This window comes from Oncorhynchus gorbuscha, linkage group LG10 (assembly GCF_021184085.1).
Source record: "Oncorhynchus gorbuscha isolate QuinsamMale2020 ecotype Even-year linkage group LG10, OgorEven_v1.0, whole genome shotgun sequence".
In the NCBI taxonomy this organism is placed as follows: domain Eukaryota; kingdom Metazoa; phylum Chordata; class Actinopteri; order Salmoniformes; family Salmonidae; genus Oncorhynchus; species Oncorhynchus gorbuscha.
The window spans coordinates 51,013,567-51,029,486 of NC_060182.1; positions in this window are offsets into that span (position 1 = coordinate 51,013,567).

Below are 15,920 nucleotides of genomic sequence, written 5' to 3' on the forward strand. Positions count from 1 at the left end.
AAGCTGAACCTCGGCAAGACGGAGCTGCTCTTCCTCCCGGGGAAGGACTGCCCGTTCCATGATCTCGCCATTACGGTTGACAACTCCATTGTGTCCTCCTCCCAGAGCGCTAAGAACCTTGGCGTGATCCTGGACAACACCCTGTCGTTCTCAACCAACATCAAGGTGGTGGCCCGTTCCTGTAGGTTCATGCTCTACAACATCCGCAGAGTACGACCCTGCCTCACACAGGAAGCGGCGCAGGTCCTAATCCAGGCACTTGTCATCTCCCGTCTGGATTACTGCAACTCGCTGTTGGCTGGGCTCCCTGCCTGTGCCATTAAACCCCTACAACTCATCCAGAACGCCGCAGCCCGTCTAGTGTTCAACCTTCCCAAGTTCTCTCACGTCACCCCGCTCCTCCGCTCTTTCCACTGGCTTCCAGTTGAAGCTCGCATCCGCTACAAGACCATGGTGCTTGCCTACGGAGCTGTGAGGGGAACGGCACCTCAGTACCTCCAGGCTCTGATCAGGCCCTACACCCAAATAAGGGCACTGCGTTCATCCACCTCTGGCCTGCTCGCCTCCCTACCACTGAGGAAGTACAGTTCCCGCTCAGCCCAGTCAAAACTTCGCTGCTCTGGCTCCCCAATGGTGGAACAAACTCCCTCACGACGCCAGGACAGCGGAGTCAATCACCACCTTCCAGGGACACCTGAAACCCCACCTCTTTAAGGAATACCTAGGATAGGATAAAGTAATCCTTCTCACCCCCCCCCCTTAAAATATTTAGATGCACTATTGTAAAGTGGCTGTTCCACTGGATGTCATAAGGTGAATGCACCAATTTGTAAGTCGCTCTGGATAAGAGCGTCTGCTAAATGACTTAAATGTAAATGTAATACCGGATGAAGACAAAGTGGAGAGTGCTTTTATGTCACGCGCTTCTAACAAACAGTACACTTCACTCGACCCTCATTCTGAACTGCCCTACTTCTTCAGTACCCAAACAAAAAACATCAACAAATTTCTAAAGACTGTTGACATCCAGTGGAAGCGATAGGAACTGCAAGGAATTGCATTGGAAATCTAGATCCCTATAACAATCCAATTGTTTTCCCTGGATGGTTTGTCCTCGGGGTTTCGCCTGCCAAATAAGTTATGTTATACTCACAGACATCATTCAAACAGTTTTAGAAACTTCAGAGTGTTTTCTATTTAAATCGAAATATCCTAGCTTATGGGCCTGAGTAGCAGGAAGTTTACTTTGGGCACACTTTTCACCCGGACGTGAAAATTCCGCCCCCTAGCCTAGAGAGCTTTTAAGAATGTGAAATGTCAGAATAATAGTGCATAGAATGATTTATTTCAGCTTTAATTTCTTTCATCACATTCCCAGTGGATCAGAAGTTTACATACGCTCAATTAGTATGTGGTAGTATTGCCTTTAAAGTGGTTAAGCCATTTTAGCCACAACTTTGGAAGTATGCTTGGGGTCAATGTCCATTTGGAAGACCCATTTGTGACCAAGCTTTAACCTCTCTGCGCAACGAACCCGCTAGCGGGATTAAATTCGACAACATACGGTGATCGCTACATAAATAGTCATATTAACCATTCATGAAAATACAAGTGTCTCACATGTTTCGAAAGCCTAGAATCTTGCTAATCCAACTGCATTGTCTGATTTAGAAAAGGATTTACTGCGAAAGAATACGATGTGATTATCTGAGGATAGAGCCCCATAAAAAAAACTATTTCAACCAGCACAGGCGTAACAAAATCACATATTGCAATAAAATAAATAGTTTACGTTTGACGATATTCCTCTGTTTGCATTCCCAATGCTCAGTGTTACACAATGGATGGTCTTTTGTTTGATCAAATCCATTTTGTGAACCGCTTGTGTTGTGAATTCCGTCTCATTCAATTTTCGACGACACATTCGATGTAAATACACACACTAAACGGGACTTTTCCAGTCATGTTTGGTTTCATTGCAAACATGATGGGTCATTTCGCGGGACGTATTGACTGAAAGAAACCGATTTGAAGACAACAAGTAATGACATCATTGTGTACCAATGATATGACCACTGTTTCGTGGATTGATTGTATTTTAACCCAATGACCACTGATCGTCTTGAAATCTAGCTGGGTAGATAGCCAATGAGCTGAGGTAAACGGCAATATGTAATGTTTATATGTTGGAAGACCAACCCATGTAGTAAACTCCGGCATAAAGAGGGGCATTCGCCATTGAAGATTCATACTGGAAGGAGCGTATGTTACGCACAGCACTTTTTTGGTAAAGCGCATCTTCAGCTGTTTATATATCAATCAGTCTGGTGACTAATTCAGGGAAAGCTTAATGTAAGTGTAGATATACAGATATACACAACATTTTAGAAGAAATTGATCGGGAAAGTGAGACAGAGATTGTTGGAGGACGATTAATTTAGATAGCATAGCTTTGATTCCCAAATGGAGCAATATTTTTTGAACGGTAAGTTCTTCTCATGCTAATGCTGTTGTTTGAAATTAATAATATAAAATATTATTTGTGATTTAAAAACATTTTTTAGTAGCAATATATAAAAATGTAATGAAATGTGTAAAGTACACGTTGGCTATACATTGTGGGTGGGGGTATGTTTGTATGTATGTTTAAGACCAATAGCCTATGTTTGTGTGTGTATATATACAGATTGTGGATTAGAGGGAGAATGGCCTCATGAAATAGCCTATTTGAGGCTGTTGAGGGGAGGGCAGGCCCACAACAATGGCCAAAGTGAAATGGAGACTGTAGATACAGCTGGTCTGTCATACTATAATAGAGACAGTAGTTCTAGCGGAAATGTCATAATATAGAATAGACAGTAGATCTAGCTGGTCTGTCATAATATATTCAACCTTATGTTCCCTGTACTCTATATATATCTGTTTATTATACCTGTTGATACAGGGCTCATATGTGAAACTATTCTAACTGAACATTTTCTTTCACATTGACACTGACTCCGAATGGGAGCCCCCAGTGCCAAGGTGTCCATCCCCCACTGAAGCTGGTTTCTCCATCCGGACACCTGTTGTCTCAGCACTACTGGGGCATGGACCGCAAGAATGTGTCTCCATTCCAACTGCAATAAAGGACTACAACTAGAGCATGGGAGGTGTGGACCTGTCAAATGCGCTGATAGGCTATTACAATGTTCTCCATATGACGATGAAATGGTACAAGACCTGCTTCTATCATTTCATCGACATTGCTGTGGTGAATGCATTCATTCTACACAAGGAAATGGCTAAGAGCTGTGGAAAGCCCCCCATCTCACAGCTAGCCTTCAGAGAGCTGCTCATCAAGGAGCTTGCTGACTACAGCACCACAGCATCACGTTCTGGCCCCTCTACCTCTGTCCCTTCTGCTCCTGCCACAAGTGCTGTTCATCTGCCCAAATGTATTTCTGCAGGCATGGATGTGTCTCAGGACCAAAAGTGCACAGCATGGAGGCGTCACTGTGTTCTTTGCTAAATGAAGTCCCCCCGTCACCTGCACCACATGCTTGGTGACCCTCTGCTTTACAGCAGAAAGAGACTGCTATGGCACCTGGCATCAGCAGCACAATATTGTGTAGAGGACTGAGGGTCTTCCAAATAGTGAAAGTGTTATTTTGTAAATGTATATATATTTTTTTCATGTTTTTTCTCCCAAATTTTTTTCGTGGGGGGCTGTGTTAGAATACCATTTTGGTATTTTGTATATGGTTATTCCATTCAAAATGTATAACTTCACCAATTTGGCCACTTGGGTATATTTGGGCTATTTGTTTGGGACACCTGGGACACTTCATGATAAATGTTGCCCTCTTATGTTTTTCACTGAAATGGTCCCCATCATCCTATCTGAGTGTTTGTTTTGTTTTGTTCATTTTAAAGATGATACAACAATATAACCGGGCTATGGACCGGGCTATGCCTGCACACCGGGGGACACCGTGCGCCTCACGGCATAACACGGTGCCTGCCCGGTCCACCTCTCTCCACGGTGTCCCCGGTCATTGTGTAGATTGATGAGGATTTATCAAATCCATTTTTAGAAGAAAGCTGTAACGTAACAAAATATGGAAAAAGTCAATGGGTCTGAATACTTTCTGAATGCACTGTATATGACAACAAAAACATAAAAAAATGAGTAAAATTGTGTCATTTGGAGTTATATAATGGGGTAAGACAGTTGTAATAAGGACAGTCAACCACTAGCCACAAGGCCACTAAGTTGGTCACAGACAGCAAATAGCCCCTCAAAAGAACTTGAGGACAAATGTATTATTTTACCCTTTAATATTGCCCATTCGACCCCTTGCCTTTCCGCTGCATTTTGTCATTGTGCTGCTGTAACTCAAAACTAAGGTTGTTTGAGGGAAATCGCTTAGGGAAACTGTCTTAATGCTTTCCGAGTTGTTTACATTAGTGGTGGCCAGAAATATAATTTGTTTTATAAGGCTCCCATTAGACTTCCCCAGTCGTAGTTCATTGTTTTATCTAGTTTTGATATCATAACACAGTTACTCTGCTCCAGTATAAGCCATAATCAAGGGGTACTGTATATATAGCATTTGAAATTTCAAAACATTTAGCTGACAGTATTTTTTGTTGGTGTATTTTAGTCCTGAGCCCCATAAGCTGCTGTCAAGGCAGCAGCTGCTCTTCCTGGGATCCAATTACATACAATAAAACAATTCACAAAACACACTATTACACAGTACTCTAGCATACAATACAAAATCAATAATACAGCAAAATAACTATTAAAATGTATGTGTGTGTCGAGTGCATGCGTTTGTGAATGCTGTGTGTGTGTGCCTGTGTGTCTCTTCACATTCCGAGCTGTTCCTTAAGGTGTTTTTTAATGGGCAGACCTCTCTCCATTTTAGCTACAGTTGCATTAATATATTTTGACCATGACAGTTCAATCCAGGGTTACACCAAGCCTTATTCACAACAAGATTGAGTTGACATTTGTGGTTTGGTGAATGAATTGTCCCACATAAAATGCTTTTAGTTTGAAATATTTAGGACCAGCTTATATCTTTGCCACCCATTCTGAAACTGACTGCAGCTCTTGGTTAAGTGTTGCAGTGATTTCACTTGCTGTGGTAGCTGATGTGTATGGTGTTGAGTCACCAGCATACATAGACACACAGGCTTTACTCAGTGCCAGTGGCAGGTCATTAGTAAAGATTGACAAGGACTAGCTACAATTCGAGACAAGCGAGACAGGAGTTGACTAGCTACAAACCCAAGTGCCCTGCCTGCGAAGCCATTGTTGGACAAGCATCTTCCTTACGTGAGTCACGAGGATCTGGTTCAACATCATCTAACTAAATATTTGCTAGGGTTTGTTGTAGCAAGGTACTGAAGAAATGGATAATGCTCTTACCTCATGTCTGGGCCTCACAGCATTGATGCAAGTAAATGTAAATATCAATGTGTGGATCGCTTTGGCTGAATTGGGGCCGTCCAGTAACTATCAACTGAAGCCATCAGGCTAGATAACTACGTTAGTATTATTAGTTAGACTAGCGAGCTAGCTACTATTGCTTCTGAAGATGAGGTCTGTTTATAGTAAATGTTATCTTCAAAATAGCTAACAATCTTATTTTCTAGCTATGATGAGCGATGATTGTTGTATTTTACAAGAAGCAAAATAAATATTGACAATCCTTTCATTCAAGTGTGAATTGCTAATAGTATATTATTGATGTTCTTTGTGTTATATAAAACTATAGGCTGGTCATAGAAATAATGAACTGTAAGTATACTGTTCCGTTAATCTGTCTTTGAAACAGTAAATAAAGGAACAGTAAGGTACACAGGAACTATGGTGAAACTATAAAGAAAGTAATGGTAAATTACATGGTAACAGTGGAACTGATTTTTGCTGAAAGTATGGTGATTTTTGCTGAAAGTATGGTGAAACAGTACTAAATTATAGTACTAAAATAACTGGCTAACGACCAGAAAGTCATAGTAAATATCAGGGAAACAAGACGGCAACAAAAAAGTACCTACCCAGCTACGAGCAAAGACACAAAAGGTACGTTTTGAAGTTAGCCCACATTCAGTATAAGTATGATGTAGCTTCTCTAACATTACTGTGAAAGTCCCAAGTAAATTCTTAATAAGTATAGATGTCGAGGTGAATTGGCCTTAAAATACTAACTACATAACTTCTGCTTATTAGCCTCTGTTATTGATAGTTCTTCAGTAACACGTAATTGTTTCTACATAACAATCAGGAAAATGAATCTCCCTTTTATATCACTAATAAGCAGCTAAATACTAACTGTTAACTGGTTATTACCACATACTTACCTGATAATTTCTGTCTTGTTTCCAAGTTGTTTCCAGATACTTTCCAGGTTGTTACTCTCTTATTTCAACACTGTAAAACATAGTGCTTCTGTTTTTTCTGCTGACGAAAGCAACTGATTCATGCATTGTGTCAGCTGCAATTAACTGTACTGACGGTCCTAATTCCGACCTCTAAACAGAATGCGGTGGTGAGGCCTAGGGCCTAGACAACAGCAGAAGAAAGAAAATAAACAACAACCCCGTTGGGGTAATGTTTTAAGCCCCCTCTCATGTTTATGTCACAAGTCGTAATGTGGCCAACTGTCGTCACCAGATTAAGATCGGGTCTAGCTTCGTTCATTCCACTTGTGGTACATGGCCTAGAAAAAAATAAATAAATAATATGCCATTTAGCAGACGCTTTTATCCAAAGCGACTTACAGTCATGTGTGCATACATTCTACGTATGGGTGGTCCCGGGGATCGAACCCACTACCCTGGCGTTACAAGCGCCATGCTCTACCAACTGAGCTACAGAAGGACCACAAGAAGAAAGCTATAATTATAGTCTCCAGTGGAGGACTTTAGTCTGTCCTCCTCTGTTAAGTGAACAACCTGAAGTATGCACACGAAGGTTTTGTGGTCACATGCAGAAATACCTTTTGTATTTGCGTGGAGGTATGGCCCAGGGTTGAAAACACTAGGTATCCTGGCCCGCAACACTGACACACATGCGCACGTAAACACACGTATGCACACACACACATTCATTCTACACATTCATGCATGCACACGTACACACACGCACGCACGCACCGACCAAAGCCCTAGCTACTGTAGTGGTGAAGAGTACAAAGGGAAATCTGAGACCTTCCCATGGTAAGACAGTTTGAACCCTACTCATTTCACCTTGTCACATCATATGTGGGGTGACCTGACTTAATATTGTTAGGCAGAGTACGCATTTGTTAATTCTGCCCTGTAAAAGCACTTAAAGCCAGTGCTTATTTAATACTGGGAATAACATGAGGAGAGACTGATTTCAGGCTCAGCTCCTTTTGTGAAATGTGCCAACATTACCATTGGGTAGCCATTTTCAGTACAAAGTTTGAGGTAGGGAATTGGGTTTCTCTCTTTTTGTTAGTGCCAGCCCTGAATGAATAAGATGAGGTAAAGGCCTAATCATGAGTGTAATTTAGCGTGCTTCTTGTACCGATGCACTCAAAGTCTTGGCAGTGGGGTCTCTGTGAGCCAATAGAAAGCAACAAGCTCTCACAGTCTCACGTCAGAATTAGATGTTCATCCCCGTTTCTCGAATGTCTAATTTTGAAGTTGTTGGAAACTTCAAATTTAGAATTATTTGGTTACTTCTCTATATCGTTACAGGGACAAGTTTATGCATTAACTCAATCTTAACTAAGAATGGTTAAGGTAAGGGTCAAGGGTTGGATAGGCTTAACAGAAAACTATCCAAAACAACTTTATATCGCTGTATTCAAACATGCAACCTTTAGAACCAGACGCAGATGCTTCGCAGATGCTTACACCCATCCACCATCCCTGTCCACAATGCAAAACTAAACGCCTACTTGAAGGTAACAGCGCTCACTGTTGCCCCTAGTGGCCAGTTTTCATGTCACCTCTTGATGTCCTCAGACAAGGATGGACGTTGAGTACTGACTTGTAATGCGGGTGACCTGCCTGATAGAAAGAGCCATCCAGCTTCTGTTGGTTTGAAACAGAATAATCATGAAAAGTATGAGGAATAACAAAAGTTCAGTCTCAGGAAGCATATTACTTGACCATTGCGCTTTTCCTCCAACATGGACTTTTGTTGGCGCTGTTGGTTGAAGAGCTCTCACAGCGTCACCATGAAAATGTTTCAAATGAACTTGTCTCGGCAGCATACATATTTTATGCAACGATGGTAGAAATTGACTATTTGGTGGATATGACTTGCCAAGCAGAGCAGTTTTATCGAGGTACAAATATCCTGTGCTGTTTAATTTTGCGCTTTGGTGCATACAGACACAGCTTGGGTAGCCATTGTAACTGAGAAGCGGCCACGGGTGCGCTCACATATGGAACTCAGCCAGGACTGTTCCTATTGTAACTGAATGAAAACATTTTTACTATGTGATTTAACATTGATATTTGGAAATATGGGAAATATGTCAAATTCCTGTAAACAGTTTGGGGAGAAAAAGTATTTAAAATATTGAATTATGTAATATAAGGCCGACTGATTATTTCTCAGTATCTACATGGGAGCTACTCATTGACAGCCCAAGAGCTACCGAACATGTTTTCTGTGTTACTCAGAGTCAGAGCTTGCGGTACAGCGAAGCCTAATCCGATGTGCTTGTGCTCATCATGGTTCTTACAGGCAAAGTGAAATGACAATGAATTTGCTTGTGGTGCACGCTGCTGTCACGCCCTGGTCGAAGTATAGTATGTTTCTCTTCATTTATTTGGTCAGGCCAGGGTGTGACATGGGTTTTTGTGGTGCGTTTTTGTCGTGGGGTTTTATGGGGTGTCTAGCATAGTCTATGGCTGCCTGAGGCGGTTCTCAATCAGAGTCAGGTGATTATCGTTGTCTCTGATTGGGAACCATATTTAGGCAGCCATATTCTTTGAGTATTTCATGGGTGATTGTTCCCATCTCTGTGTTTTGTTCACCAGATAGGCTGTACTAGGTTTTCACGTTCCGTTTGTTGTTTTGTATTGTTCGTGGTTTTTTCGTCTATTAAAGATGTATCGAACTAACCACGCTGCATTTTGGTCCGACTCTCCTTCGACGGAAGAAAACCGTAACAGCTGCTCAAATAAACTGTCACAACACCCTGAGTGCATCAACATGAAACAACAATACAACTGTAACAACAGCACATCAAAATAGATGAAACATTTTCTTTTGCGGGTGCCTTTTCATTTTAAAAAGCAGCGGTTTAATTAGTGTTTTCTAACTGCTCTGAACCAAACCAGTGGTGCACGGGAGCGATTTATACAGACTATCTCAAAACAGTACTAGCAATTGAAAATAGGCATTGGCAAGATGGAGTAGATGGTATACAACAGTATATACATATGAGATGAGTAATGTAGGATATGTAAACATGATTAAAGTTACGTTATTTAAGATGACTAGTGATACCTTTATTAGTAAGTCCATTTATTAAAATGGCCAGAGATTTGAGTCTGTGTCCTAACCATAGAAAGCCTTTATTTCCTATGGTAGAGTAGGTCAGGGGCGTGACTAGGGGTTTGGTCTAGTTTATATTTTCTATGTGGGGTTCTAGTTTGGTTTTTCTATGTTGGTGTTTTTGTATGATTCCCAATTAGTGGCAGCTGGCTGGAAAATGGTGATGCTAATCATTAAGCTAACGTTAGCTAGCAAGCGAACTTGCACTGGTGGTATTAGACAGCCTGGTTGTCACGACTTTCGCCGAAGTCGGTCCCTCTCCTTGTTCGGCAGTGTTCGGCGGCGACGTCACCGGTTTTCTAGCCATCGCCATCTCCGATCCTGTCACGCCTTGGTCATTGTATTTTGTGTTTTGTTATTATGTTTGGGTAGGCCAGGGTGTGACATGGGTGTATATGTTGTTTTTCGTATTGGGGTTTGTAATATTTGGGATCGCGGCTGATTAGGGGTGTTGTATAGGCTTGGCTGCCTGAGGCGATTCTCAATCAGTCAGGTGATTCTCGTTGTCTCTGATTGGGAACCGTATTTAGGGAGCCATAGTTTCGCTTTGTATTTTGTGGGTGTTTGTTCCTGTCTTTGTGTAGTATTCACCAGATAGGCTGTAATTAGTTTCACGTTCCGTTTGTTGTTTTCGTCTTTCAGTTATTTCATGTACCGCGATTCTTTCATTAAAGTCATGAGTAACCAACATGCTGCATTTCGGTCCGACTCTCTTCTTTCAATAGACGAACGCCGTTACAGAAACACCCACCTCTCACGGACCGAGCGGCGTGTAAACTGGCAACGACGTAGACAGCTGGAGCAGCAAAAGGAGGACGAATTATTCAGTGAATAGACATGGGAAGACGTGTTGGATGGTAAAGGCTGTTACACTTGGGAGATATTGGAGATATTGGCCGGAAGAGATCGCCTCCCATCGGAACAGGTGGAGGCAATAAGGAGAGCAGAGGCAGCCGGAGATAGGAGCCGACGATACGCGGGAACACGGTTGGCAAGGAAACCTGAAAAGCAGCCCAAAAAATTATTGGGGGGGCTAGAAGGGAGAATAGTTATGCCAGGTAGGAGACCTACGCATACTCCCTGTGCTCACCGTTGGGCTAGAGAGACCGGGCAGGCACCGTGATATGCTATGGAGCGCACGGTGTTTCCAGTGCGGGTGCAGAGCCAGGTGCGGCACATACCAGCCCTTCCTATTGACCAGGCTAGAGTGGGCATCGAGCCAGGTAAGCTTGGGCAGGCTCGGTGCTCAAGAGCTCCAGTGCGCCTGCACGGTCCGGTCTATCCAGAGCCACCTCTACACACCAGTCCTCCGGTAGCAGCTCCCCACACCAGGCTTCCTGTGCGTGTCCTCGATCCAGTACCACCAGTTCCAGCACCACGCACCAGGCCTCCAGTGCACCTCGTCTGTTCAGCGCAGCCAGTGCTTTTCTCTTCTCCTGCGATGTCGGAGTCTCCCGCCTGTTTAGCGCAGCCAGAGCCTTTCTCCTCTCCTGCGCTGCCGGAGTCTCCCGTCTGCCCAGCGCCGCCAGTGCTCCCAGTCTGCCCAGCGCCGCCAGTCTGCCCAGCGCCGCCAGTGCTCCCAGTCTGCCCAGCGCCGCCAGTCTGCCCAGCGCCGCCAGTGCTCCCAGTCTGCCCAGCGCTGCCAGTGCTCCCAGTCTGCCCAGCGCCGCCAGTGCTCCCAGTCTGCCCAGCGCCGCCAGTGCTTCCAGTCTGCCCAGTGCCACCAGTCAGCCCAGCGCCGCCAGATAACCAGTCTCTTCCAGATCTGCCAGACAACCAGTCTCTTCCAGTTCTGCCAGACAACCAGTCTCTTCCAGATCTGCCCGACAACCAGTCTCTTCCAGATCTGCCCGACAACCAGTCTCTTCCAGATCTGCCAGACAACCAGTCTCTTCCAGTTCCGCCAGCCAGCCAGGATTTACCGGAGCCTACTACCTGCCTGAGCTTCCTCTCAGTACTGGGCTTCCTCTCAGTACTGGGCTTCCTCTCAGTCCTGGGCTGCCCCTCAGTTCCGGGCTGCCCCTCAGTCCCGGGCTGCCTCTGTCCCGAGCTGCCCCTCTGTCACGAGCTGCCCCTCTGTCCTGAGATGCCCCTCTGTCCCGAGCTGCCCCTCTGTCCCGAGCTGCCCCTCTGTCCCGAGCTGCCCCTCTGTCCCGAGCTGCACCTCTGTCCCGAGCTGCCCCTCTGTCCCGAGATGCCCCTCAGTTATGTGGGGATCTGGGTGAGGACTATTAGGCCATGGTCGGCGGAGAGGGTGGATTATCCCAGGACGCGAAGGGGAGGAACAAGGACATTAATGGAGTGGGGTCCACGTCCCGAGCGAGAACCGCCACCATGGACAGACGCCCACCCGGACCCTCCCTATGCTCTTGAGGTGCATCCGGGAGTCCGCACCTTAGGGGGGGTTCTGTCACGCCTTGGTCATTGTATTTTGTGTTTTGTTATTATGTTTGCGTAGGCCAGGGTGTGACATGGGTTTATATGTTGTTTTTCGTATTGGGGTTTGTAATATTTGGGATCGCAGCTGATTAGGGGTGTTGTATAGGCTTGGCTGCCTGAGGCGATTCTCAATCAGTCAGGTGATTCTCGTTGTCTCTGATTGGGAACCGTATTTAGGGAGGCATAGTTACGCTTTGTATTTTGTGGGTGTTTGTTCCTGTCTTTGTGTAGTATTCACCAGATAGGCTGTAATTAGTTTCACGTTCTGTTTGTTGTTTTCGTCTTTCAGTTATTTCATGTACCGCGATTCTTTCATTAAAGTCATGAGTAACCAACACGCTGCATTTCGGTCCGACTCTCTTCTTTCAACAGACGAACGCCGTTACAGATCCACTTTTCATTTTCCATTTGTTTTGTCTTTGTTTTCTACACACCTGGTTTCAATTCCCCAATTACATGTTCATTATTTAACCCTCTTTTTCCCACATGTTAGTGTGCGTGTTTATTGATTGTTCATGTCAAAACTTATCAGCTGGTTATGTTTGCCGGGTTATGTATTTACGCCCGTTATTTTCGAGTGACTGGTATTTCTCCACACCTTGAATATTGTCTGTATACTGGTGATGTCGTGGAATTTAATACCTTGTACACTCATCTCTGCTCTCCTGCGCCTGATTCACCCACCGCCTGACACTGGTAAAGCATTTATTGTTGCGTGTATTTATTGTGTGTCTACCTGTGTGTATTTATTGTGTGACTGCCTAGCTCAGTTAGCAAGCTAATGTTAGCTAGCTAACTAATGAGCTAGTGCACATGATTAAACCCCCAACAAATCCTGCTTCAAGCAACAAAACTCCTCAGCTAGATGTAAAATATGTAAAGACTTGCTCTAGAAAAAAAATGTATGCAGCTTTGTTGTTTTAGTTGGAACAATTATGAAGAAAAGAGGAAAGATTACACTGGGAAAAGTGGCCTATTTTTTTTCTTCCTTTTCTTGTTACTCCTATCAGCCCCCCCACATGAAGCTTTGTGCTCTATGATTGGCTCAATGTCAATTTGTCGACAACCGCCGAGCATTCCAATTTTACAAGTACCTATCGGCCATCAGATTTCTCGGTGTGTCTGGCACCTATTAGCCAGGTCCCGCTAAGGCAGGTCTTTCTAAGCTAGATCCCTATGAACCAGGTCCCACTAAAGCAGGACCCTCTACAGTCAGTTCCTCTACAATAGTACTCAGGCTTACGGTACCTAGGCACAGGATGAGGACCTTACGGTTTCACTAAACTGTCTGAATAATTTACACTATACAAAAATATAAACGCAACATGTAAAGTGTTGGTCCCATGTTTCATGAGCTGAAATAAATAAATAATAGGCACAAAAGGCTTCTTTTTCTCAAATTCTGTGCACTAATTTGTTGACAATCCCTATTAGTGAGTATATCTCCTTTGCCAAGATAATCCATCACACCTGACAGGTGTGCCATATCATATATCTGATTAAACAGTATGATCGTGACACAGGTGCACATTGTGCTGGGGACAACGAAAGGCCACTCTAAAATGTGCAGTTTTGTCACACAACACAATTCCACAGATGTCTCAAGTTTTGAGGGAGCGTGCAATTGGCTTGCTGGCTGCAGGAATGTCCACCATAGCTGTTGCAAGAGAATGTAATGTTAATATCTCTACCATAAGCTGCCTCCAACTTCATTTTAGAGAATTTGGCAGTACGTCCAACCGGCCTCAAAACCGCAGACCACATGTAACCACGCCAGCCCAGGACCTCCACATCCGGCTTCCTCACCGTCCAGCCACCCAGACAGCTGATGCAACTGGGTTTGCACAACCGAAGTAGTCCTGCACAAACTGTAAGGACACAATTGCATTTCATCAATGGCATTTTGAATGCACTAGAGATACTGTGACGAGATCCTGAGGCCCATTGTCGTGCCATTCATCCGCCACCATTACCTCATGTTTCGGCATGATAATGCATGGCCCCATGTCGCAAGGATCTGTAAACAATTGCTGGAAGCTGAAAATTTCCCAGTTCTTCCATGGCCTGCATACTCACCAGACAGGTCACCCATTGAGCATGTTTTGGATGCTCTGGATTGACGCATACAACAGCATGTTCCAGTTCCTGGTTGTCTGGCAGATCTGGTTGTCTGGCAGATCTGGAAGAGACTGGTTGTCGGGCAGCAATTTTACACAGCCATTGAAGAGGAGTGGGACAACATTCCATAGGCCAAAATCAACAGCCTGATCAACTCTATGTGAAGGAGATGTGTTGCGCTGCATGAGGCAAATGGTGGTCACAGGAGATACTGACTGGTTTTCTGATCCATGCCCCTAGCTTTAAAAAAAAAGATATCTGTGACCAACAGATGCATATCTCTATTCCCAGTCATATGAAATCCATAGATTAGGGCCTAATTTATTTATTTTAACTGAGTGAATTCCTCATGTACTGTAACTCAGTAAAATTGTTGCATGTTGCATTTATATTTTTGTTCAGTGTAATTAGAACACCTTCACATACACACCAGTGTCCAGACCTACGTCACTGCCTAGAACAGCCTGTGAGCAACACATCTGTCATTTGGACAACAACAGAGCCTAGCACCAAACTCATTAGGCCAACTAGCACCACCCACCTCCCTCCACCTCCTTCCTACAAAAGGGCCTCGTAAACCAAGTGCTAAAATCTCCCAAGGGCCAAATGGATTTACGAACACATCATCATCACAAATGTACAGCGATGTACAATATCAAATCAAGCTTTAAATACCTGTGCCACGCACATTTATTGTCAATGACTTAACACAGTCTTGGGTGCTAGGGAAGGCCAATATGTTAGATCTACATAATCTCCGTGGTAGCAGCCAGGTCTCGTTTGGTTTCAGGGGTGGATTTGTGTCTCACCCATGTCACGGGGTCAGGTACATAGTATGATGCATTAGTATGGTTTCCATATTATCAAGAGTCACTTTGAGTTAGTGTTGGAGACACTTGGAATTGTTAGTAGTACACATGCTGGCCTGGTTCATATTCACTCGCACAGAGGAGCAAGTAAACACAGATTAAGATCTGGGAAGTAGATTAGACAGTTCTAGTCTATTGAGAAAAGCTGTGCGAGTTGGGGTTACTGATATTACTTCAATAGAGCAGCGGGTAATAAAAGGAACTGTTTGCATAACCCTCAAAGGTTTAAGATAAAGTAAACAACTACCTTCTGAATAACTTTTGAATTTCAAAATTTTCTTTGGCCCGACTTCACACTTTGAAATTGCCTTGAAGTCATCTCTGACAAGGTTTCATGGTACATGCAGTCATCCATTGTTTCAACTCTTGGAACTCAAAGCGAACCAACATTTAAGCAAGGTCAGCATCACACCATCTTATTGTTTGTTTATTGTTGCATTTGGACCCCAGATGTTGACGAATCAGTTCTAAAAATCCGCCCAGCGATGAGAAAAACCAATCACCCAGAAAACAGGTCAGTGTTGCTCAAGGAACAAAATTATGTGGACATTAAAATGAGGAATGTTGGTGTTTTTCAAGGAAAAAACAACAATCCAACAATACCCTAATTATCTCGGGCATTACAGGCGTTTCATGCCAACAAGTGCTGATGACCTTTTCATTCCACAACTGTTGCTTCAGCTACATATTAGTGAAAATGGCACATGCAGGTACATGAGTTGAACAAAATACCAATAGTATAGTTTATAGGTATAGTGACACTGTGACGTTGAAGCTGTCCTAATATGGATACTGTATATACACCATACACAGGGTTTCTGAACATAGGGCTGAATCCTAAACAGAGATATGTGTAAACACACATCTCACGTCAGGTTTCAGCCCACAGTCTAGAGATTAATTTAATAAATGTTACTTTTGTAGTTCATACTCTGAGTGCATAATTGAAACTACCACAA